At 40.8% G+C, this 26,907-nt stretch overlaps 1 pseudogene across 1 annotated transcript in view; it reads right to left on the bottom strand.

Moving 5' to 3' along the window:
• The window catches only part of LOC306815697 (homer protein homolog 1-like), a 165,175-nt pseudogene extending 138,749 nt beyond the window's left edge, over window positions 1–26,426 (bottom strand). Inside the window, exons 1-2 of the transcript in view lie at window positions 26,295–26,426; window positions 15,388–15,480 (exon numbers count right to left, since the gene is read on the bottom strand). The product of the transcript in view is annotated as a homer protein homolog 1-like (transcript). The remainder of the gene's footprint in view (window positions 1–15,387; window positions 15,481–26,294) is intronic.
• Between the last annotated feature and the right edge of the window lie 481 nt (window positions 26,427–26,907).

The following is a 26,907-nucleotide window of genomic DNA, read 5'->3' as shown; positions in this document are numbered from 1 at the left end:
ACCTGGAAAGAAATTAATTCGGTCATAAATATATTATTTAACCCAGAAGAAGTTAGGATGATCAGGGAAGCCGGTCTACGCATATGGGAGAGGAAAAACAGGCAAGGACCACCAGATGACCATAAACTACCTCTCGCAGACCCAGGATGGAATCCAAACCAAGAAGAGGGGAGGCGAAATATGACTGACTATCGAGCCCTAATAGTTAGGGGAATAAGAGAGTCTGTTCCTCGCCAAAGTAACACCAAATTGGCCTTTGGTGCAGTACAAGAGAAAGATGAGACTCCATCCGCGTGGTTAAATCGGTTAAGGAAAAATTTTCAGCTGTACTCTACTATAGATCCTGATAGTCCGGATGGCCAAGCAGTATTAAGAGTACATTTTGTCACCAAATCTTGGCCTGACATCCGAAGAAAATTAGAAAAGATGGAGGACTGACAGGAGAAAGGAATAAATGATCTACTTAAAGAGGCTCTAAGAGTGTATTTGAGGAGAGAAGAGGAAAAAGCAAAGTCGAAAGCCCGAGTGATGGTAGCTGTGGCCAAAGAATGTATAAATGCAAGTAAAAATAAGCCAGGGAAGCCATGTGAATCAGGAGAAGAGGGGCCTAAGATTGCGCCAGACGCAGGAGGTCCTAATGCCAACCCCTGGCAGAAGCCTGGGAAGTTTCAAGGCAGGTGTTATTACTGTGGTGAAATAGGTCACCTCAGGATGTTCTGCAAAAAGATTGCAATTGATGAAGAGTGTCCAAGTTTGGGACAAATTTTAGGAAAAAGACCTCCAAAGGGTCCCCTCCCCCCCTTACAATTCCTTCCTTCACTAAGCTCGGAAAGAATTTTCTTCAGGGGAAAGTGGAAAAAACATTTTATTAACAAAATACAAAAGAAACACTTCCCAGCACAGACCCAGATTGAGATGAACTCGGCAGATCTTCGCCGGGAAGGGCAGCAGAGCTTCTTTGGCAGACTTCCAGAGGTGGTCTCCGAAGTTCAGATCTGTTTCCTCTGGAGCCGGTGCAAATCTTAGGGATGGGGGGGGAAAGGGAGAGGGGCAGTTTAGGCAGCCGGGGAGGGGGAAAAGCAGCTGAAGCAGCAGAGGGGAGGGGGGCAGGGGGGCAGCCGAAGCAGCAGCCAAAGCAGCAGCGAGCAGCAGCGAAAGCAGCAGCAAAAAGCCCCAAAAGCTGAAAAAACACCCGGCTAGATAAAACAGCCCGAGGGAGGGGCCGGCAGCTCCATGGTGGGGGGTAGGGAGAGGAGCTAGTCAAAACATAACCCATAACAAAGAGATAGAAAGGGAACAAGAAAATTTGGAAAAAATTCTCAAAGGGGAAGATTAGGGGTGTCAGGGGCTCTATTCCTTAGGGGACCCAATGAAACATCTAGATGAGCCCTTGATAAACCTCAATGTTGGTCCCCAGAATTTAAGTTTTGAATTCCTAGTTGACACTGGAGCTGATCGGTCCAGTTTGAAAGATCTTCCAATAGGAGTCCATATTAGTAATCGAACATGTGAAGTAATAGGAGCCGAAGGGATGCCTTTTAAAGCATCAGTAATTGAAAGAGTGGAATTGAAGGGAAACTTTAAACAGTGTGTGGCAGAAATGATTTATTTACCACATTTGGAAAAGAATCTGTTGGGGAGAGATTTGCAAATTAAGTTAGGAATAGCAGTTATCCCAGAAAATGGGAAAATGGCTGTACGTATTATGAAATTGACTGAACAAGATATGAGTGAAATCAATCCCCAAGTATGGGCAGAGGAAGGAAAAACTGGCTTTTTAAACATTACACCAATAAAAGTGCAAATGCAAGAAGGGACTACCCCAGTCAAGGTGAAGCAGTACCCAATATCAGAAAAAGGTAAAGAAGGACTACCTCCAATTATAGACCACCTTATAGCGGAAGGTGTGCTAGAACCATGCATGTCCCCCATAACACCCCAATTTTAGCAGTCAAAAAGGCAGAGAGAAAATACAGATTAGTCCAAGATCTAAGAGAAATTAATAAAAAGACCATCATTAGACACCCTGTAGTGTCTAACCCTTATACTCTGTTGAATAAAATTCCCAGGGAACATGCATGGTTCACCACCATAGACTTAAAAGATGCCTTTTGGGCATGTCCGCTAGCGGAGGAATGCCGTGACTGGTTTGCATTTAGTGGGTGCACCCAGGAGGGAAGAGAAAACAACAATTAAGATGGACCCGTTTACCTCAAGGATTTACTGAGTCCCCCAATCTTTTCGGACAGGCTCTAGAAGAACTATTAGACCAGTTCACCCCCAAAAATGAGACACAAATCCTCCAATATGTAGACGATTTATTAATATCTGGGAAAGAGCAACAGTCAGTCAGGACAACTAGTATCAAACTCCTTAACTTCCTGGGAGAAAAAGGTTTAAAAGTATCCAGAAACAAATTGCAATTTGTTGAACCAGAAGTAACATACCTTGGTCATATAATTGGAAATGGATACAAAAAGTTAAACCCCGAAAGAATTTCAGGCATACTATCCATTTCAACCCCAAAAACCAAACATGACATTCGGAAACTTTTAGGCCTGTTTGGGTACTGTAAATTATGGTTAGACAAATATACTCAAAGTGTAAAATTTCTTTATGAAAAATTAGTGAACCCTGAACCTATAAATTGGACTGCACAAGACGAGAAACAATTAGAAGAATTAAAAGAGAAATTATCTTCGGCCCCAGTTCTAAATTTACCAGATCTTTAAAAAGAGTTTGAACTATTTACCAACACCGAAAGGGGAGTAGCTTATGGTGTATTGACTCAAGAATGGGGGGGTTGTCGAAAGCCAATAGCATACCTGTCTAAATTATTAGACCCAGTAGCAAAAGGATGGCCACTATGTCTCCAGGCAATTGCTGCCGCAGCAATTTTAATAGAAGATGCACAAAAACTAACATTGCAGGGAAAACTTAAAGTATATACACCACATGATATTAAGACTGTCCTCAGTCAAGGGGCCCAGCAATGGCTAACATAAGCTAGAATACTAAAATATGAAATCATATTAATGAATACAAATAATATAGAATTAGCCACCTTTAAAAGTATAAATCCAGCTCAATTCCTCTCAGGGGAACCCTTGCCAGAGCTAGAACACAATTGCCTGGAGCTCATAAATTTCCAAACTAAAGTAAGAGAAGATCTAGAGAGTACACCACTGCCATATGGAGTGATACTGTTTACTGACGGTTCATCTAGAGTAGTAGATGGAAAAAGAGCATCCAGGTATGCTGTAGTAAAAGGGGCAAAAGGAAAAGATCTAGAAGTAATAGAGAAAAGAAAGCTACCATCCAATTGGTCCGCACAATGTTGCAAAATCTATGCGTTAAAAAGAGGGCTAGACTCACTAGAAGGGAAGCCAGGAACCATTTACACTGATTCAAAATATGCATTTGGAATAGTCCACACATTTGGAAAAATCTGGGCAGAATGCGGGTATTTAAACTCAAAGGGGAAAGATTTGGTACATAAAAACTTAATAAAATCAGTATTAGAATCCTTGCTCAAACCAACAGAAATCGCAGTTGTGCACATAAGAGGGCACCAAAAGGGAAATATCTTAGAAGAAAGAGGAAATCGGTATGCTGACAAAATAGCCAAAGAAGTCTCATTAAGTTCCAAAGGGCCTATAGAAGTCTTTAAATTAAATGAAACACCAGAGAAATCAGAAATTACAAAGCCCACTTTTAGTGAAAAAGAGTTAAAAATTATAAAAAAGTTAGCAATACATCAAGGAGATCAAGGAGAGTGGGTAATGAAAGATGGGCGCAAGTTTTTAAATAAAGCTCTAGCCAGAAAATTATTAGCAGAAATCCATGAATTGACACACTGGGGTGTTCAGGGATTATGTGACCACTTCCTCAGAGAAAATTTTTGTATTGGGGTATATAATCTAGCTAAATCAATAACTAAAGGGTGTCTAATTTGCCAAAAAGCTAACCAAAAAGTTATGCGAAAAATCGAATATGGAGGAAGAGAGTTAGCTTTAAGACCATTCCAAAGTGTTCAAATTGATTTTACAGAAATGCCCTCAGTGCAAAAATTTAAACATCTGTTAGTTATCGTGGACCATCTTACCCATTGGGTAGAAGCCTTCCCCACCATTAAAGAAACCTCAGAAGTGGTCATAAAAATAATCCTTGAACAAATTATCCCCAGATATGGATTAATTAACTGCATAGACTCCAATAGAGGCCCCCATTTTACGTCACAGATATTACATGGAGTCATCGGAGCACTAGGGATGAAATGGAGGTTGCACACTCCATGGCATCCTCAAAGCTCCGGCCGGGTAGAAAGAATGAATAAAACTTTGAAAAATGTGTTAACAAAATTAATCGAAGAAACTCAAATGAATTGGCTCAAATGTCTACCTCTTGCCCTATTACGCATTAGGACCAGACCACGTGCAGATATAGGGGTTTCACCCTATGAAATGATGTTTGGGCTTCCCTTTTTAATTACCCCCTCTAGCTCTGCAAGTTATCTAGAAGGAGAAGCTGCCACCCAAGAGTATTTAAGAGTTATTGGAAGAACAATAGAGCAACTAAAAAAAAAAGGATACCTTCCCCAAACTTCTCCGTTAGACTCAAATGCTCATCAAATCAACCCTGGGGACTGGGTTCTCATAAAATCCTTGAGTCGCACATCTCTATCTTCTAGGTACGAAGGCCCCTTCCAGGTCCTCCTAACTACACACACTGCCGTAAGAACAAAAGAAAGGGATTGGACTCACATATCTCAAGTTAAAGGACCAATTCCACCTCCCTTTGATGAATCAGACTCCACAGAATCTCAGCCAAAGGCACCTAAGTGGACCATTACAAAAGGATCTACAGACCTCTGACTTACCTTTAAGCGAAAAGAAAAAGACAGCTAAAGGACTTGAACAGTTCCAGTTTAAAGATAAAGTGTCACTCTAACGCAGTTGATACCAATTCTAGTTGTTGTTATAACCTTGTTGTTACATAATTGTTGTAGTTTGTTAAATTCCCACCAGTTCACTATAGTCCTTGTCGTTACAAAAATTCAGTTTTGTATCATACATCCTTCTCCAATTTTAAGTATCACTCTATTTTCCTTCTAAATCCTCAAATTAGAATTTGGCCGAAATATAAAAACTAATTTCCCTGCAGAACACTCTCCAAGGACACCTAAATTAATATATGAAAGGGATGAAAAAACTCTGGGAAAGTAAGATCTTACCTAAGAGAATACCCACCTCCAAGAGGCAAGCCGGGGTGAGACTAAAAGTAGTTCATACTGGACTCTTGAGAGGAGTGTTGCTGGCCTTGCTAACAAATAATCTAGTTAGCAGCGAAGAGGCTAAATGCAACAAGTGTTACCATCCGCTATATGATGGAGAAACCCAAGAGTCCCTAATAAGAATTCACACTAATGTGAACCCCAGCTGTTTTGATCATTCCCAAATTTTCACCTGTAATGAAAGTGGAAAAACATTGGATTGCTAAAAATACTGCCACCTTTCGGCAGCGGTTACTTGGAGAGTGTCCTATAGGGGTAGCCTGGTTTTGCTTTAAACACGAAAATAATCAAGGAAAATTAATAGATTTAATCAAAGAAAAACAATTAGTGATAAATACCAAAAAAGAAAACAAATTGGAAGTACCTTTGGGAAAAAAACTTATTCATAGATTTAGTTGAAAGAATTAGTAAAGAATTGAACATAAAAAATTGCTGGGTATGCGGTAATACGCAAATGTCCGAAATTTGGCCATGGGAAGGAATCAGTTTAATCCCCTTAGAAATTCTAAAATGGAAGCAAACTAACCAAACATCTCCATTACCTGGGCAAAAGCGAAGAAAAGAACAATGGAACTTAAAATATAAAGTTATTGGAGAAGAATGTATTAGAAGAGTTGGGAGCCCATATGAAACATTTGTAGGAACTATGCCAAGAAAAAGGTACTTAAATATAAAAAAATCAATTATAAGGTGGAAACCTGTATTTAGAACTACAAAAGTTATACTCCCAAGAAGCCAAAAATTGTGACTTGATGTGGGTTGAAGACCCGATCAAAGAAAAAGAGGAAGGATTGAGGTAAATAGGTTCAGCAGCCATAAAATTAAGGGTTACAAATAGTTTTAAAAGTTGTCCCCTCTGTTAAAATGTTAAGCAACTTACTGTTCTTGATATGCATGTTCTGTGTCCCCAAGTTGGCCATCTGTTTGTATTTTCCCAAACAATCCCAGTTCTAGTTCAATCACTTCCTACTTCTGCCCTGTCCCTCACTTCGCATCCGGCCGCCTGCTGCTGCCCCCTGTCAATCAAAAGACATTGCCCCATATGCAAAGTTTCCAGAGTTCCCAAGAAACACCTCTTCAGTGGAAGTCCTAACTACCCATGAACTAAGGAGCTGTTGAGAAGAGTGGCACCCCTGGACCAACGAGCCCCAATGGAGTTCTGGACGTGCCTGTGAGGTTGGAACTCCCATTCCTGCCCTCGGACAGGACTGCACGGGAACCTCCTTCCAGCATCGCCTAGGCAAGCAGCAGCAGGTGTCGGCCCCTGGCGACCCCCCCAAATTCTTCAATAAAAGAGCTGCTATTTAATAAAGGCTTTGGCCCTGCTCCGTTTATTACACCCCATACCCTCCTGACCCGTTCCTGCTACCGTGTAACTCTACACCAACAGGTTTGGCTAGTCGCTTCTTCCCGGCTCAAGTTACAGCTTCTAATCCTTCTGATTACAGCGAGTGCCAGACTGACTGCCCGGAGGCTACCGACAGTCAAGGAAAAAAAAAATTCATTTAACAGCAGGGACTCTGTCCCTTGGGAGGGAGCAACTGCATTGCCTCCCAGGCTGATAAAGATACACCTATCCCTAAAGCTCAAAACTTAAAAAACTATGTACCCTCCATTGCTCCTGTAGTTTATATGGGTAGAAAAAATGGTATATTGATGTTAAAAAATATGCTTCTGAGATTTTTTTGCAGTTCATAGACAGACTTCGCTCACAGATTGAGAGGCAAGTCCATGATCCAGAAATCCCAGGCCAGCACCATCCAAGCCTGCAGCAGCTGAAGCACCACAAGCGAGGAAGCACCCAGTGTCACCTGAACAGCTGCAGAATGTCACCTGCTTCCAGTGTAAGAAACAAGGACATTTTGCTAGAGACTGCCCTCTTAACCAAAAAAAAAAAAAAAAACAAACAAAAAAAAAAAAACAAAAAAAAAACCAAAACCAAAAAAACCAAAACAAAAGAAAACAAAACAAAAAAAAAAAAAACTGAGTAGAAAGCGCCAGCTCGCTTTTAACATTCAGCGCTATGACACAAATGCAGCGAGTACTACCGTGGAAAAAGCCTCTCTCTTAAAAACAAAGGGGGGCGATGGGATAAAAGGTGTGGGTATACAAAGCGAATTAAATGCCAAATGTTCTATTAACCAGGTCCAGCAGCCTTGTGGCCGTGTCAGGCTGGAGAATACCAAAAGTTTTCATTTCAGATCTACTGTCTGGACAATTTTAACAGTGGACCTGTCAAGCAACGTAGTAGACATGACAGTATTTCACATGGAAATGGAGTGTGAGTATTTGTTGTGGGAGACACAGCACACACACCCTTAGAAATTGAATGTATTAGTGTGTGCTCCCAACAACTTAATACTCCAAAACACACTTGACCTAGTGTTTAAAGTTTTAACCTCTGCTGGATTCCAATTGCAGGAAAACAAAATTCAAAAGATGCCACCTTGGAAGTATCTGGGCTTGGAAATTATTGCACGGACTATTGTCCCACAGAAATTGGAAATTATTTGTGCATTAGCAGAGAGGCAGGCTCACCGCTATCAGCCTGAGTTGCCTTTCAAATTCATTGTTTTGGGAAAACTTCCACACCTGCATGGTCTAATATTCCAGTGGATTGAGGGGCAGAAAGATTCACTCTTAATCATGGAGTGGGTCTTCCTCTCCCACCAAAGATTCAAAACCATCACTCAGCCACAGGAGCTGATAGCTCAGTTAATTCAAAAAGCAAGAATGAGGCTGCGTGAACTGTCCGGTTGTGATTTCACATGCATACACCTGCCAATTAAACTTTCTGAGGAAGGGAGGAATTCTCCTGAGAGGTTGACAAAAGAGATGTTTGAACATTTGCTACAAAGCAATGCCAGCCTCCAGATATCTCTGGATAGCTACAGTGGACAGATATCTGTTCACAGCCCAGCACATAAGTTGTTTAATGAGGAATTCCACCTCATCCCTCATGAGAAGAGGAGCAGGAGACCGCTCGAGGCACTCACAGTGTTCACAGATGCATCAGGGGCCTCTCATAAGTCGGTGATGACTTGGAGAAACCCACAGACTCAGCATTGGGAAGCTGATGTTGAGTTTGTGAAGGGGTCACCCCAAATAGCCGAACTGGCTGCAGTTGTGAGAGCCTTTGAGAAGTTCTCAGAGCCTCTTAATCTGGTAACAGATTCAGCTTATGTTGCTGGGGTAGTGTCCAGAGTGGAGCAAGCAGTGCTCAAAGACATCAATAATGAGCAGCTCTTTAGGCTGCTGTCAAAACTAATCTATTTGGTTTCACACAGAGAGCATCCCTTCTAAGTGATGCATGTGAGGTCACACACGGATTTGCCAGGTGAGATCACAGAAGGGAACCGTATGGCAGACACCCTTGCAGCTCCAGGAGAAAAGGCTGTTCGTGTTAAACAACACCTAGTGCAAGCCTTTTCAGTGTTGGGGATCCCTAAGGAAATCAAAACAGATAATGGCCCAGCATATATACCCAAGGAGTTCCTAGAGTTTATCCAGCAGTGGGGAGTGGAAAATAAAACTGGCATCCTCTACTCCCCCACAGGTCAAGCTGTGATTGAGCGTGCTCACCAGATACTCAAACAGGTCCTGGCTAGACAGAGCAGTTCCACTGTGTGGATGTCTCCACAGCAAAAGCTCTGTAAAGCCCTGTTCAAACCAAAGGTCCCTATAAGCTTGTAACCTGGGGAAGGGGTTATGCGTGCATATCCACTCCCTCAGGCCCTTGGTGAATCCCCCAAAAGTGGGTGAAACTTTTTGTTCCAAAAAAATACAGCTCCAGCAGAAGAAGGTGAGAAGCAAGTTGCCATTGCTTCAAAAAGAAGACTCCGCCAGAAAGAAGAGGAAAATTCTTCATAAAGAAGGACCTTCCGGCAGACAGAAACCTTTAATGTATTTTTAAAATGTTTTGTTTTTCCTTTTAGAGAAAACCTACCCTCCACTCAACCCCGGAAAGAACCCCTTCAAAATTGTCTTCTTGTTAACAAAAATCAGAAAATTGGTTCAATGAACTGTTTAAAGGCTGGGGGTTCTCAGGGTGGTGGACTTCTATTGTTAAAACAATTTTGTTATTCTTTGTTATTATTTTCCTTGTAATAAGGGCATTCGGAATCCTATGTCACTTAGTGTTCAAAGCTATTAATGGTATCATTCCTTCTACCTCTGAAGTAAATCGCATAAAAATGCAAAACATAGAACAATCTAATTCTCCCACCAATTACAAATGTTGGTCAAAATCATAATTTCAATCAAAAGAAATTTAATATCCATCCCTCACTTAATTAAACAAAAAACGGTGAGATGTTGTAATCTGATACTAGAGGTATAAGGAATGTCTTACCTGTCCCTCCGGTCCCTATCCTATTGGCAGACGGACAGAAATCCCCTCCCTGACCCTTTCCTAGAAAAAGCCAAGACCTGAGATGCGCTTCCTCTTTTGCCCTGCTACCACCATGCAATAAAGAAAAGGCAAAGAGCCACTCTTTTGATCCTCGTGCTTGTCTCATATGCTAGACCTAGCTACTTCTTACTGATACAATAGGAAGAAGTTACAGTTTGTAGCACAAAGCAAACCAAAAGAATTAAAGCTTCTTTTTTTATTAAGTATTGTATTGGTTTCTGATTAAGTATTCCTTACACTTTCCTGGCATCATTCTTCTTCATAGACTGGCAATGGTATAAGACTGCCTGCTAGCAATTCAGATGCCATGTCTGAAACATTTGTTCCAGTATAGCAATTCACACAATATCCCATGTTTTCCTGAAAGGCTCAGAAGTAAATTGAGAACTTCAAAGAAAAAGCTGAAAGATGATAAAACCATGACCATTTTGCCAAAAAATACCCCTTCCTTGCACTATAAAAATGCTTTGTTAATAAAATTTTTCAGGCAATATCTATTCCTAATATTATAGGAGCATCTCAGAACCATAGAAGAAAAAAATGAATTATTTTGATTTGTTTGACTATTTTAGTTTCTCACCACACGATTTCAGGAATTAACAGAGTTCTTAATCTGATATGACCAGGGTCAAAAGTAATACCTAAAGAAAGATTCTGGCTTAGGAAAAAAAAAAGAACTGAGGTTGAGTCTCCAGTTCTTCAGATGGTTGTAAGACTGATGGGGTGAGGGTGCAAACCCCTCAACTTGCACTATTGAGTTCTGTACTTGAGCCTAATTAACATATTAACATTATTTTTAAAAACAAAGGAGGAAAAAAAAGGTGGTACACACACAGTTTTCAGCCTATTGATTCATGCTACTCCAGATAAAAGTGCTGCACTATCAGTACTTAGGCAAGTTGGTAACTGAAAATAGACCACAGGTAGCTTATCACTGCAAAATGCAGTTTTTGACATGAACAAAATAATGCATTTCTAAAGCAGTACCATAAGAACTGTAACACATTTTATGTAAGTTTTAAAAGCATTGTTCGGGGTTGAGTGTTTTTCTGTTACTGTGTCAATTGAAAGAATTTTTCCCATTATCATGCCAATGGAGCTGGCCGGGCTACACCCAGGGTCCCTGATGGGTCCAGACAAAGGTGTGGGTGGGGACGGCCCCCGGAGGGGCCTCTGAGGCTTCCGGGAGGGCACTCGCGTTTCCAGCGAGCCAGGAGGAGGACGCCTGGGATCGTTCGGCCACGCGGCCGAGCACAGCAGAGCCAGACCCTCTGCGATTACCTGCCCTGCATCTGCCCCGTTCCAGCCTCCTGCCTCTGCGGACACAGCTGATTCCCTGGACACACACGGTGAGCGAGGAGCCGCCGCCCTCGGTGAGGGTGAGCCCGTTCCCGCCTGAGACCGGCGTGGCTGCTGCTGCCCCTCCCCCCTCCCTCCTGCGTTCGTTCCCGTCTGCCCTCTGGCAAATCCGGGCTCTGGACTAAGCACAGAGACAGCGTGCTTGCATCTCAAGGGACTGACACCGAGTTACCTATTTCGTTCTGTTAGCAATTTTAACTGTTATTGTTTTCTGTTTGTATAGTTAGATATATTAGTAAAAGAGCTGTTATTCCCACCCCCCTTATCTCTGCCTCAGAGTCCTTGATTCAAACAATCGTAATACTTGGGGGAGGGGAGTGGAACCAAAGTCTCTATTCCAAAAAGGGAAACTTCTGCCCTTACTGGCAGACACCTGTCCTTTCAAACCAGGACAAGCATATTTTAAGGTTTTGATATGGAGTATCTTTCTACCTGTGAAAATTGAGGTGGACAGGGAGCTGGCTTCACCTGCAGATGCTGAGAGCTTCAGCTTCAAACCCTGGGAGACACCTAGCTAGGAGGAAGGACATCCTTTACATCATGGTGAGAGAATAGAAAGAAGAGCTGTCTCATGGGAACTAATATGCTAACCAGTTTGTGACAAATAAGATGTTGTTCTTGGTTTTGATATATGGATGGCTGGCTGCCAGCTACATATATGGTTTTGTTCTTTATCCTCGTTATTGATTGGATCCTATGCCCTCCACCCCATCTATATACCTCTGTGCTTTCTGGGTTTCGAGGTCTTTGGAGGTTGCCCTTGTACCATGTAGTTTCTACATTTGTTATTTTTACATTAAAAGTTCTTTGTTTTTCGGCAACTCCATCATCCCTGTCTATCTCTATATTTATGCCACAGACTTCCCAGCTGGCTTGGTCCCACCCGCAGTGGCCATACCTACCTTTTAATAATTTAATGCAGAATGATATCTACAAGTTCAAGACAGCAGAGGGATCGACACTTGTAGCTAACTGAACTAATGTTATAGAGCTCACTACTCGCATGCTGCCTCCCAATACCTTTCCTGTCAAAACTTCTGTTAAAAGCCAGGCTTCTACAAAGTCTTGAGTGGCCACTGAAAATATCTCTTCTTCCTCTTTTTCCTTCCCCTCTCTGCAAAGGATCACTACATAAAAGGGAAAAAAGTAAAATGATTGAGAAAGGCGACACTGGAATTACGTGCCCTGCAGCCACGTCTTGGCACATAATCAAAATAACAGCAAGTGCTCCTTCAAAAGTCTCTGGGGTCCCATCTTCCCTCCCCAGTACGAAGCACCTGTCTTTCGCCTAGACATAAATTTCTTCAAATAAGCCCCAGCTCTATGGAAGACCTGCAGTCTGTTGTGAAGTCATCACTTCTCATCTGCTCAAAACTCTCTTCTTTCTGGAGAACTAATGAAAAGCATTAAGTATGTGAAGACTACTCTGCTGATGTTCCAGCACTTGAGCTAACTGTATCTTTTAGAATAGCACACTAACATATTAAAACAGCTAAAAGCCAGGAGATGAAAAGTAAGGCCTGAATATGAAATTATTCCTAACCACGTAGTAAATAAGTTGCAGTTCTCAATGTGTATTATACAATTGCTTGAGATAACATTTCTATAGCTGACAACAGTAAAAAATGCTAGGTTTCAAGTACAAAGGAGCATCTGTAAAATAAACAATATTAATAGCTCATAGAGATTAATAAAAAGCTTTAATCCTGGGCAACTTCTAAACAAAAGCATCTTGTCTCTGAATGAGTAGCTCGAATTTATGTCCAAACCAAATAAGCCACTCCATTCAACAGTTACAGATTTAACTTCTGAGTGTAGACTATTAATCATCATGTTAAAAGAGAAACAGTCGTTGTTCTGCCCATAATATTGAGCAACTAGATGCCTGGCTGAAGCATTTCAATGTTTCTGAAGTCCAAGCATACACTAGGTTATAATGCTTCCATTATTTATGTATTTATTAATGGAAGTTATGAGAAGTTTAGAGACAGTCAAGAAAACTAATTAAAAGCTATGCCTTATTTTCTCCTTTTACAGAAAATCAAGCAGTTTCCCTTTAACAGCAAAAGCCAACCTAGGACGTGGGCAAAATGCCTATTAGGAAAACATGCGGTTGGTTCATTTTGTATTCTTGTCATTTCCACCGACTTCTTTTGAAAATGCACCTGATGCAGCTTTCTGGTGGCAATAAACCTATTCATATAGCATGTTGCAAAGTGCCTGCCATCCTTGTTCCGTCAAAGACCATGAGCATACTGCAGTGCAAAGCACTCAAGAGATGCACTGATTCAATGAATAAAGATGCACTCCTGTTGGAGGTGAGGATTTTTCCCTTTTTTTATTTCTGTCATGGAATATTTCTCCCATTTGTTGCCTAAGAGATGGGTAAAATGGATACTTAAGAGAGACAAAAGATGTGGCCAGGGAAGGGGTGCAGTTTGCTACCATCTCTCAGCTGGGGGGTTTTCTCTCAGGAAAGGCTGAGATACCACGAGATTTTGGCTGGGGGGTGAGGGACTGGGCTCAGCTCCTTGCGCTCTCTCTCAGGATCGGAGTGGAGACAGGTGGGGTTTTGGTGCTGGACTGTTGCTGCCCACAGGATTTGCTGCCACTGCAGACATTTTTGTCCACCCACTGCTTCTCCTTATCGTGGGTGAGCCTTTGCTCGTAAGAGCACCTGTTGAACTGGAGCCTTTTTAACAAAAAACCTCACTGAGAAGGGGACCCCAACCCCCACCCCCTCTGGAGGGTGCATCTTCCAACTGCTTGCAGAAGCCCAGCTGCCACTGCCCAGCCCTGCTGTTCTCTGCCACTGCTTCCAGTGTTTTTGCTACATTTTAACCTGACACCCCATGTCCACCCAGCCTTCCTGTGGCTCCTACTATGGCTTCAGAGTTTTTGCTACACGTTTTTTGCTACCCCGGGTGTGCTCGTCTCTGCTGTTCCATCCTGCTGCTCCAAGGTCCCTGCTACAGTCCATTTTGCCATTTGGATGGGCACCAAGACCAGCTGCCTCTGTCGGTTTGCAAACGAAGCCACTTTTCTCTCTTCTGCCAGCTGAGCCGCCATGAACTGTGTGGAGAAGGCAGCCGAGCTTACTCCACAGCACCCTCTGCAGCCATGGGGGAATCATTGCACTTGCCCTGCCTGTTTGGGAGCCAACAGCGCCCCTGCTGGCTGGGACCATAACTACACCAAAGGGGAAAGTGCTTGACAGCCCAGAGAAGCTGTTATTGGGTCTCTGTTTTTTCCTGTTTCTTGTTGCTGCTGTTGTTGCTTTTTTGTTTTACAGATGTATATATACATATATATATATATATATATATATACACACACATATATATATATATATCCTAGTAAAGAAGTGCTACTCCTTCTTTGCCTGAAAGCCCCATAATTTCAAGGTGTTAATAATTTGGAGGGAAGTGGGTCATATTTTCCATTCTAAGGGAGGTTCCTGCATTCTTTGGTAGGCACCTGTCTATCAAACCAAGACAACTCCCCAGAAAAAAAAAGACTCAGCTGTAATAATCCTACTCATCTCAGGAACCCCTGCTGTAGTTTTAAAGCTGCTTCATCCTCCAAGAGGATAAACTATTTTTGTATTTTATATTGCCTAAGATAAAGCAAATAGCTACACATGCAGCCAGAAACACTGGAGGGAAGGAGCATAAAAGCCTCATGAAATTTATTTGTTCAAAGTAATTTCAAAGCATCTATTTTTAAGTAAAATAATTTTAGTTATAACTAATGTAAATTTGACTATATTAATTTATTTTCCTGTTCGGTCTATATTAACTCAGTTAATATTTTGATATGTCTTTTATAAACTCTTCTGTTACAACATGGCTAACAATAAAACCCCAGATTCCACATGTGAATCTGCCATCTTCCTTCAAAACATTTCACAAATGAATATTGCAACAGGAGGAAATAAGTAAATATAATTTGCTGTTTTAACTTCAATTTTTGATGCAATGAGTGCATCACCTATGATTTCATAAATACAATAAGAAAAAACATAAAAGGTCTTTACTACAGACTTACATAACTGCGCACCATCTTTACTCATATTTTCTGAGGAAAGCTCAAATAAAGGGATGGGAATAAACAAAAGGACAATTTCATATTAAAGCAAGCCGCTTTGGCACTTCTGCAAAGTATATTAAATTCATTTTTTGACTTCTTGACACTTCTAGCTGACTGATGAAGGGATTCAAGTAAACTGTGATGTTCTCTGTTCCTTTTTAATACAACATGTGAAAGATATAGTAAGCAGCACAAACTATGAGGTACTAGGCTTGAATCAGGCAATAAGACTCACTTGAGAGGGTGTACTTGTTAGCTCCATCTTCTCTTGGGATTTTTCCTTTGCTAGTCGTGCAGCATCTTTGAATTCCTGAAATTTTTCTGCAAACTGAAGGTAAATGTTTGACAAAAAAAAAAAAAAAGAGAAAGAGTAGGTGCAAAGTAGTTATACTACATGCAGAACAGAATGTTGTACTTAATATTTTTCAAAGTCAAATTCTGTCAGTAGAATTTTAAATTTTTTTCTCCTTATTAGATACTTATTTAAGATAGCTACAGAGTGACTTACCTTCCAGACATAATGTACTCTGTTTATATGACAGGAAATTTATGATGCAACAAAGTTTAATTTGTTGCTGATAGTTAAAATAACACCTCATATATGGCGTACAATCATTACAAGCTGCCTTGCACAGCTACTTTCAGATTCAGGTTTTACTGTTTTCTTGACAACAAATGATCTGGTTCTGAAATCCACTATGGTCACTATTAGCCTAGAGCACTTAATGGGCTTCATTCTTTCACGACTGAAATAATACCAATTTCTTCCAAAATTTTAACAGCATTTATAATTTTGGTAGCTAATTTAGAAAGCAGCAGTAGGAATATTGAGTCAAGTTCATGTCTTGATTTTTCATTGACATGAATCAAGTTAACAAATTCATTTAAATAAACACTCAAATATGCCAAACACTAAATTCAATAATTTCACATTGAACTGCCATATGAAGCTTGATATCTCTGCTACGCATACATCTTACAGAAAATAGCTAAAGCAGCAATTTAGAAATACATGCTCCCTTAAAACTGATAAATTAAATCAATTTATTAAGAGCAGGGCCTAGATTCTCTGGATAAAGAAAAATTTGGCTTCATAGATCTCAGCTTGATACTACACTAACTGCTATAGTAACTAAACATTCCTTTTGGCTTCTACTGCTTTTATATATAGCATGATGTTATTATGATAAGCTCAAGACTGAAATTATTCTGCAAAAACATTGGAAACTTCACCAACACTTTCTAAATATCTCCAGCAGTAGCATACAAAGAAATTGCTTTGCACTGCATGTATTCAAAAGGGATGAAGGCTACCTTTGTGCGACTCAATCTCCTTAACTATTTTCAACCAGAACTTCACTTGCTATTCAAGATATAAAAAACCTTATTGCATTTAAACTACTTCTTCTGGTAGGCTATTAGCTTTTGAGGAAGTATCATTTCTAACCACTGGTATCCTATATTTTATCTGTCAGGTTATTTAAAAGCATATGTTTCCTAAATATAGAAGGAGACAAAATATGCCATCCAGAAACTCTAAGTATCAAAAACGATCTCAAAACAGATAATAAAATTGGGAACAGATGACCAGAACTGGATGATACTTATTTAAGAGTTGTAGATAGATGTGCTAGTTTTGCATGAAAGGAGAAGGAGCACAGAGCACAGATGTACACACACAGGGATTTTGCTTTATGAGAACTTTTTCTGTAAGTTCTTGAGACTAATTGAAGGGCTGATTTAATGATTGACGGCCTAAGTAATTAATTAAAAAGTTACTTTCCTTTCATGAATTACATCGATAAAGTTAAACTTTTTTTTTTTTTGACTTTTGGCCTCTGAAGAGGTAAGGCTAGCTACTTTGACCCAGCCTGGCCCAGCCTGGCCCAGCCTGGCCCTTCTTTTTCTTCATGCAGCCTGGCCATGCGGGGGGGGGGGGGGGGGGGGGTGGGGGAGTTACTGAGGCCCCCTCTTGTTTTTAACTAGGGGCTCTGATGGCTGGGACAGAGAGAGAGAGAAAGACAAAAAAGCCTGTGCTGCCAGCCCGAAGCAGCTGTGGGAGGCAAAATTTTCTTTAGCTGCTCTTAAAAATCCTTGGCACTTTTCCAGCAGGGCTTTTTTCGGCTTTCTTTTACTTTCTGTGTGCAATTTTAACCCTTCCAATGCTCAAATAAGACTACAGATTTTTAACTTGTTTTAAATGAGAAAAATAGAGCAGAAAGTATATTAAAGTCAGTAAGTAAAAGCCAAGTTTTCAGATGAGAAAAGATTAAAAAGACGTCATGAATAGGTTGGCTGAAACTTTTTTTGTAAGCTATAGAGTAGACTAGATTACACTAAAATTCCTTTAAACTGTGAAAAAAGCATAGAAAAGTTAAAGTGCTTAAGAAAAAAAATCCTTTGCCCCGAGGGAATGGGGGTCTCTGTCCTAGAGACTAGAAAAATTAACAGAGACATTTGATAGAAAAAAAAATAAAATAACCTTTTTGCCTTTGAACAGCTTAGCCTTAAAAGTAATACTCCAAGAGTTTTGTGACATAACCCATAACAGAGCTCTGAAAAAACTGTAAAAGTTTCACGATTTGCAGATTTTCCCAGGCAAATGCAAATTGTAAAAATAAAAACACACCCTGTGGCTAAAACAAAAAAAAAATTCTCTCTAAAGTGAACTGAAATAATTATTTAAGTAAAAAACTGACTAAAGTGTCTCTATATGTTGTTGTTAAAAAAATATAGAAAGTGAGGGGGAAGGAGGGAGTGATTCAGAAATCTTATTCCAAATTTCTTATTTTCTCAGTGTTATTAATAAATTTCTTCTTTATACCTTTTAAATTTTAAACCTGCCTTGTTTTTACTCCTAAATCCTATCTCCAAAAAAACATGTCTATAAAAATTAACAAACTCAAATCAAACCAAAACAATAGAGCACAAAATTTAACAAATAACCTATTATTTAAATTAGCTTTAGGACCAGATGATTGGTGAGTGAGCAAACATGATGCTAAGACTTAGAAGACCTGAAGACATAGAAGGCAGTAAATAGAATCTTCTGTATCACAATAGTAGAAACTTAAAAATATTATTAGTGTATTAGGCTTTCATGGCCAAGTTTTCAAAGCCAATGCCAGATGGCTCCAGGACAGACCCAGAGCTGGCCAGAGCCAAGCCAATCAGAAATGGTGGTAATGCCCCTGTGATAACATATTTAAGAAGTTTAAATTGTAACTGCATGGAGGTAATTGCACTCAAAGAAGAGGGAACTGAGAGTATGTGAGATGAACAACTCTGTAGACACCAGGGTCAGTGGAGGAAGGGGAGGAGATGCTCTAGGTGCTAGAGCTGAGCTTCTCCTGCAGCCTGTGGTGAAGACCATGGTGAAGCAGCTGTGCTGCTGCAGCCCATGGAGGACCATAGGGATAAAGACATCCACCTGCAGCCTGTGGAGGAGATCCATCCTGGAGCAGGTGGATGCCTGAGAGAGGGCTATGAACTCATGGGAAGCCTGCACTGGAGCAGGTTCCTGGACAGGGGCCTGCAGACCCATAGGGAGAGAAGTCCACACTGGAGCAGGTTTCCTGGTAGGACTTGTTACCCAGTGGGAGACCCATGCTGGAGCAGCCTGTCCTTGATGGACTGCACCTCATGGAAGAGGAACCCACGTTGGAGCAGTTTGTGAAAAACTAAAGCCCATGGGAAAGACTCATACTAGAGCAGTGGGATGGATTCACATTGGAGAAGTTCGTGGAGAACAGTCTCCTATGGGATGGGCCCCCATGGGGGGGAAGGGGAAGGACTCCTCTCCCTGAGCAGTGGGAGAAACAACGAGTGATGAACTGACTATAACCCCCATTCCCTGTCTCCCTGAGCTGCAGGCACAGGAGGTAGAGCTGGGAAGGAGGGAGGGGTGGGCGGATGGTGTTTCTAAGGGTGTTTTTATACTTCTCATTATCCTGCTCTTATTTTGTTAGTAATAAACTCAAGTAATATCTCTAAGTTTTGCCCGTGATGGTATTTGATGAGGGATCTCTCCTGGTCCTTATTTCACTCAACTCATGAACCCTTGGTTATATTTTCTTTCCTCTGTCCAGTTGCAGAGGGGAATGAGTAAGTGGCTTTGGTAGTTGTCTGGCAGCCAGCCAGGGTCAAACCACCACAAATAGACAGATAAATAGATAACATTCTAAGAAAGAGCCAGCAAGTCTAATGTAGTGGAAATATTTTTTTTAAAAATACTAGAATTCCTTGAGGCAATCTCTTGATAAAATTACTAAATAACAAAGATGATATCTCAATATATGAATGAAAGGGTTCTCTGGAGGATTAAAGATTTAAGGAAAAGGTGGAAAAATTGTCGAGAGAGACTACAGGAGGATCTCACTAGTACCTGTGCTAGTCCTTTTGACACCTAGCATACTCAAGTTATTTGGAATAAATCATGCCAACTAATTCAAAGGTATAAAACAGATAGCAGTCCTGATAAGGAGTATTTCTTTCCATACAGCTGGATACTATCCAAAGCACAGATTTATATTTTGTTTCAGAAATTCGCCTCAGTTTTCTCCAAATATCATGGGGTATTCTGTTTCTCCTACTACAGCAGCAAGAGGAATTCTGCTTGGAAATCCTCATCTTGTGAAAAAAATATCCTTCAACATAGGAATCATCTTTTAGGTATCACTGACTTCTGCCTGACCCCTGATAGAACAATCTTGAGGTGAATTTGTGGTCTGACATTGAGAAAAGGTCTAATGAAGATAAACAAACGCTTAATTAATTTTCTTCTATACTGTTTGCCTATGAAGTTGATTAGAGTGACTTTATACAGGATAATCTTGATCCACTAATTCTCACAGTCCCAATAGTCATCCAGAAAAAGGTTACCACTGTTTCACTCTACCCTAGTGTTATGGGTTATGTTTTGACTAGCTCCTCTCCCTACCCTCCACCATGGAGCTGCTGGCCCCTCCCCCAGACTGTTTTATCTAGGCGGGTGTTTTTCTGCTTTGGGGGCTTTAGCTGCTGCTTTCGCTGCCGCTCGCTGCTGCTTCTGCTGCGCCCCCCCCCCCCCGCTGCTTCAGCTGCTTTCCTCCCGGCTGCTTAAGCTGCCCCTCTCTCTCTCTCCCTCCTCCTCATCCCTAAGATTTGCACCGGCTCCAGAGGAGACGGATCTGAACTTCGGAGACCACCTCTGGAAGTCTGCCAAAGAAGCTCTGCCGCCCTTCCCGGTGAAGATCAGCCGAGTTCATCTCATCTGGGTCTGTGCTGGGAAGTGTTTCTTTTGTATTTTTGTTAATAAAAAGTTTTTTCCACTTTCCCCTGAAGAAAAATTCTTTCTGAGCTAGGTGACGGAAGGAATTGTAAAGGGGGGAGGGGGCCCTTTGGAGGTCTTTTCCCCAAATTTGTCCTAAACTTGGACACCTAGTAACAGTTTAGGGGGACAAAGGCTCATGAACCAAAGAGGAATAGTCCAAAATTCAAACACTTGATATATGCTTTGGAAATCATCTGCTTGTTTAGAGTGGCATAGCTAAGCAGACAATGATCTGAGAATAACCAGCTGATGCCTTGGGTTTTAGCTTTTATATTTTCCAGATTCTCTGCTGCTTGGTGTGTAACTCTGAAATTTCATAATAGGTGTTTGTAAGTTCTTTTCACAGGGTAGTTATACAAAACAATCCCATTGCAGCTAGAGAATCAAGGATACCCGTTACCAAAAAAGCATAAACGTCAAAGGGAAGGGGACAAGCCGGGGGCTTGAGACTTCATAACCTGGAGCTGTGGTTGGACAATTGACCCCAATATGTAAATGAACCAAAACTTATAGAAGTGTAAAAACTTGTGACCGGGATCCATCTTGAATTTGACTTGGGTGTAGCCCTGGCCAGTCTTTTGCACTGGCCAATGTGTACCCTTTCAATAAATACTGATTTTATTCCTTTTGCTCTGTCTAGTCTCTGTTCCAGGTCAGCCTTTCCATCAAGCTTATTAGAAGACATGCCTAATTATCTCTGCTCTGATTGTTTGCTTCATTAACCTGTTAATTTCAGACACAGACTAGACTACATATTTTGTGGTTGCATGCTGTCTTTCCTTCCCTGAAACTTGAAAGATTTTATTGGGGCCTAGAGAGGCTGCTGCAAAAGAAATTATATACAACACAGATGTTCACTTAGGGACTTTGATAAACCAAGTACAGGAAAAAGTTCCAGAATCAACTTTTAAGGCAACTTCTAGAAGCAACCTATTCCTGAACAAAACCAATAATATATATTTTTTTGCTAGTATAATTCTAATATCCAGTAGTACCTTATTTGATTTAATGTCCTACAATGCTAGGTATACTAAGGAGCATTCTGGTAAACCTGACTATAGTGCCAGTGCACAGAAATGAGACTTAGTAATATGAGCAGATACACAAGACAATAAAGAGAAGACAGATGTGATTTCTCAGAAGCTACACAGCAAATCCTGGATTTATAATTCAGTTTTTCTGATTTGAAAATGAATATATCTACCAACTCCAGCAATTGAAGAGATTGTCTATTTTCCCTCCATGAAATATGCTTGTTAATTTTAGAATAATGCAAAAAGTTTTACTTTATTAATTTTAGTAGCGTTTATCAACATTTAATTCACATGAAAATCACCATTTTATAATTAAGATATAATACATATCATATAATATAATGTGGTGGTTTGTATTAATTTCCTGTAATAATTCCCTGTGAGAACCTTGGCAGCTTTCTTTATGTCTGACAAAAAACAATATCTGGTTTTTAATATTGTCACACTGTTACATCAATTAAAAAGTTAAGGTGCCATTGTGAACATACATGTAAAGACAAAAAGCCATGGAAGTTTCTCTTTCTTTCTTCTGCCTGAGTAAGAGGCAACAAGGCCGGGCAGGAGGGCCGGCCTAGGCCCGTGCAGCCCGTGGACCTGGAGGGGGGCAAAGTGGGGACCCTGACTCTGCTGTAGCACAGTCCAGGTCGGGTTTCTTTCCTCCCTTGGGTTTCTTCCCTCCCCCGACCAGTGCGCCCAGGGGTCCAAGCCATGCCCCCCCTAAAATGGAATGCAGCCAGAGTAACCATTGCCATTTCTGGCTGGGCTGCTGCTATGCTGGACCAGCCCCAGCATGACTACCGAAGAATGCTCCATCATTAATAACTCCAGCTGCCACCCAGAAGAGATCACATGACCATCTGCAGGCTCGGGCAAGATATTAACTCTTTCATTGCCAGATGAGACTTGCAGACACTTTGTTCTCTCTCAAGTGAAAGAAAAGGACAGACATGAAGACATGCACAGAAAACAGCATAGAGACACCGAAGCCAGATAAGAAGGAGGAATCAGGTCCTTAAGGGAATGCGGAGAGTCGTTGGACTGAAATTCTTTTCTTAAGATATGGAGAAGATTAGGATTGATAAATCAGATACTCTTGTTTCCCTATAACTTATGCTTATGGGTTGGATGAAATGTTCCATCTGTAGACATGAGCAGAGGCATTTCTTCTAAAGTAAGCAGATGTTGAAGCAGCTGTGATCCCATGAGAAGCTTGAACAGAGGAATGAAGATCCCTGTTGCTCTCCAGGGAAGGAGAAGAAAGATCTCTGTTTTCAAAGATGAAGAGAGCCTTTGTTTGAACTGCTATAATCTTCAAAGTGTGCCCCATATGTTGACATGGCCCATAAATTCAGCTGTGGGAAGGCAGAAGAAATGGGAGGAATTTAATGATTGCAGATTTCCTGCGTGGCTGCTATTTGTGGAAATGGAAGTCACATGGCCCATAAATTCAGCTGTGGGAAGGCAGAAGAAATGGGAGGAATTTAATGATTGCAGATTTCCTGCGTGGCTGCTATTTGTGGAAATGGAAGTCACAAGAGAACTGTTTCTTGTGGAGAACTCTCCATTGGCTGAAGAGAGAAACTCCTCTCCCTAAGTAAAATGGAGAAAGACTATTTTTAGAGATGGTAAACTGACCAATTTGTTTCTGTATGTTGTCAGTGTAAAAGAAGAGGTTTAGGAGGAGCAGAAGTGTTCTGAAAGTTCTATTCTGATTCTTATTTTTTCTTATAGTTTCTAGTAATAAAGTTTGAGCCTGTTTTGCCTTCCTCCTAATCCTATCTCACAGCAGGAAATGAGCAAATAATTATAGTGGGTACACTGGCAATTTAACCAACTCTAAATCCACCACATAAAGTGGTGCATTGGCGGGGAAATGTCAAATTGGTGAACCAAAACCATTACACGAAGTTGGTGCTTCTACCTGGTTGAACCGAAACCATGACAAAGAGAAACAGCTTGGTGAAAAGGTCCTGAAGATTCATCACCATAAACTTCTGAAAAGGCCCGTGACTCAGAATTTTTCTCAACAAATCTGTGTATTTTTCATAAATCACAGCCATCTAAGTAACTGCTAATCAAACATGTACTTAAGAAAAAATACTGTAGCTTTTCAGATTATTTTTTCAACAACAATGTAAAGTTTTCAGCCAAGGACATAGCGAAAACTCCTAGACATCAGAATGAGGGCAGCAAAAGACTGAGACTGAAACAACTGCAATTAAGAAGGAGGTAAGATCTTGGAGAGAGCAAGGAGAGAGTGAAAGAAAAGACAGATGAAAACAATCAAAATATTTTCACTGACAAGGGCAACCCAGTGTTGAAAGGCAGGTAAACACAGGCTATACATGGCTACAGCATGATACTTTGCTGCCAAAGAAGCATTCAATGGCTAAGAACAGTTAATATGAGAGGTAAACTAAATTAGGATTAATACCAAATCCTTTGAAATGCTGAAGAAGTTATTAGCATGTTGGCAAACAAGTGCATCTAGAATATTGTCATTTTTTGACACTGGCCCAACACCAGACACCCATGAGAGTCGCTCGCTCACCCTCCCCTGCAACAGCTGGGCAGAGGAGGGACAAAGAAAAAAAAAAGACACTTTATGAGTGAAATAAGGACCAGGAGAAAACACTTTAAGGTCGAAACAGGCTCAACTTAAAGTTGCAAAGCGAAATTATTACTAACTGAATCAGAGGAAGATAATGAGAAGTAAAATAAGCCCTTAAAATATCATTTCTCCCCCAGCCCCTCTGTCCTTCCCACCAACAGTGCAGGGAGACAGGAAATGGGAGTTTTGGTCAGTTCATCACTGAGATTTTCTTCCACTGCTCTGGGAGATGAGTCCTTTCCCAGTTAGACTGTAGGGTCCCACAGTTCTTCATTAACTTCTCCAGCATGGGTCCACTCTCACGAGCAGCAGCCCTACTGCACCTGCTGCCAAGTGAGCCCCTCCCATAGGCAGACAGTCCTCCTAAAAGTGCTGCAATGTGGGTTTCTCTTTCCACGGGGTGCAATCCTCCCAGGACAGGCTGCTCTATCCTGGAAGCAAGGGCCCTCTCTCTCTACCGGGTCTCCCAGTGGATCACAGCCTCCTCCAGGCATTTACCTGCTCTGGCATGGGCACCTCCCCCCCGGGCTGCTGGTGGATCTCTGCATCCACCATGGATCCTCTGAGCTGCAGGGGCACAGCTGCTTCACCATGGTCTTCACTACGGCCTGCAGAGCAATCTTGGCTCTGGTGCCTGGAGCACCTCCTCCCCTTCCTTCTCCACTCACCTTGGTGTCTCCATGTTGCTTCCTTCACATTATCACCTTCTTCTCTTCTCTGACTAGAAGCAAAACCTTGTGACTTTCTTTTGATTTTCTCCTGAAATATGTAATTACAGAGGTGTTACCAACCTCTCTCTCATTGGCCCAGTTTTGGCCAGCATCATGTCCATCCTCAGAGCCATCAGCCATTGACTCTGCCAGACATGGTAAAAGCTTGCAGCAGCTTCTCACAGGGGCCATCTTTGCCCCCCCCCCCCCCCCCCCCCCCCCACTACCAAAAAACAGGCTGTGCCAAGCCAATAGAGACATACACATCAATTTAAATAAATGACAAAGTTTCTGGGTTCACTAAAGCAATGACATGCACAAATGCACATGCATATACTCAATATCACTCAGAATTTCCTGCATATCACTCAGAATTTCCTGTGTGTGTGATGCTTCTTAGAAGTGAAAGCAATTTGATTATGAAAGGAAGAAGTCTTACAATTATATCTTGCTGTCCAAATAAGGCAGATTTACTGATTATTTTTTAATGGATTTTTGACAGGCCTATGCTCATCCTTGGACAGCAACAATTACTTTCTCAAAAGGGCCAGTATGATTTTTTTGTTTATTTTGTTTTTTTAATAAAAAGCCAATCATTACTCAAACATTTATTATACATTCGAAATCTTTTGTATATTTCAAAGATGAAAATTCTCTGCTTAATGTAGAAACGTTTTCAAACTGAAAATGGAATTCCTCATGTGGAGAAAAACAGCACTGATTTTTACAAGTTCCTGCACTCATCTACCAAAGTGGTATCAATAACAATAGGGATTGTAGAAAGGGCGCTCACAGGACCCCTACCATGACTTTAAGTAAAAGGAGTTACTGCTTTCCTTGGATTAAGGTGGACTTCCCTCCTGCACAAGCAGACTAAAAAAAAAAAACTCATACGGAACTGAGTTTTTTTAGTAAAACTGCTGACTTTTGTATTCCAACAAGAAAATGTAGTTTTCTTTTACATTGAATATTTCTCCCACTAGCTTTACTTTAACCTTGCACATGTTGTAATATCTGTAATTTGATGCACTACACAGAAAAAAAGTGAAAGTTAATGTGTCTTAAAAGAAAAAAATGCATTGGAAAACAATCAGCATTTTTTTTCTAGGAGATCTAAACACAGAAGAAACACTATATAGTCTAATCCTTTAAATTCTATAATGAAAAACTGTAATGAAATAACAACTTTAGGAAAGAGAAACTTAACTAAACCTAACAACTGAATACTTAGAAAGAATTAACAGCATACACTCTGATAACTTGAATCTCCCTACTCTCCTCAATCAGTTAAAATTCATAGGCCACAGTGTTATAACAATTTTGTCTTGTCTTTTTACATTATAAGAATGGATACAGAACATTTATTGTAAACTATTTTCAAACAAGAGTAGTGAGCAGAGTCTAGTTACAACCAGCAAAAGTATTTGATTCTTAAGTTGTTTGATTGGCCAAATAGTTGTAATTGGTCATACTTACTTTTGAAAGGTGATTTTCAGATGAAAATCCCAAACCATAAACTGTATTTGCTCTGCTGTCTGCCCATTGGTCAAACTTCTGGGATGTTTTTGTAAATGTCATGTTTGGGGTGATAGTGCTATTTATTATTGCCTGAAAAACAAGTAATAGTGGTAAAAAAGGGGCTCTGTGGTTTTGATGTTTTTATAAATTTTCCTAATAAGTGAAAATGCCAGTAATATAGACAAGTATCTGTGTACACTGAGACAAACTTGCAACTAAAGCACAATTTCTAATTCAATCACAGCTAAAATTATAAAGCATATATTGGCATATGTGGATACTGGTGAAGACTCAGGGAAAGATGCAGCTTGTATTTTCTCAAGCTGCTCAAAGGAAAACAGGAGCGAAGGAATTAATAACAGAGATTAGCACCTGCTGGGGTTTAGGATTTTTCCTTTTGTTTCTTTCAAGGAATTTTGTCCCATCTGTTGCTAAGAAAAAATAACTACTGATACTTAAAAGAACAAAAGATGCGGGGGAGGAGAAGGAGGAGGGGGAAGGGTGCAGCTGGTTACTCTCTTTACTTGGGGGGGTTCTCTTTGGCCAGGTGGTGAGGGGCTGGGATGCTGCT

This window comes from Erithacus rubecula (assembly GCF_903797595.1).
Source record: "Erithacus rubecula genome assembly, contig: scaffold_191_arrow_ctg1, whole genome shotgun sequence".
NCBI classification, from domain to species: Eukaryota; Metazoa; Chordata; class Aves; order Passeriformes; family Muscicapidae; genus Erithacus; species Erithacus rubecula.
This window is presented reverse-complemented; position numbering and strand designations above follow the sequence as displayed.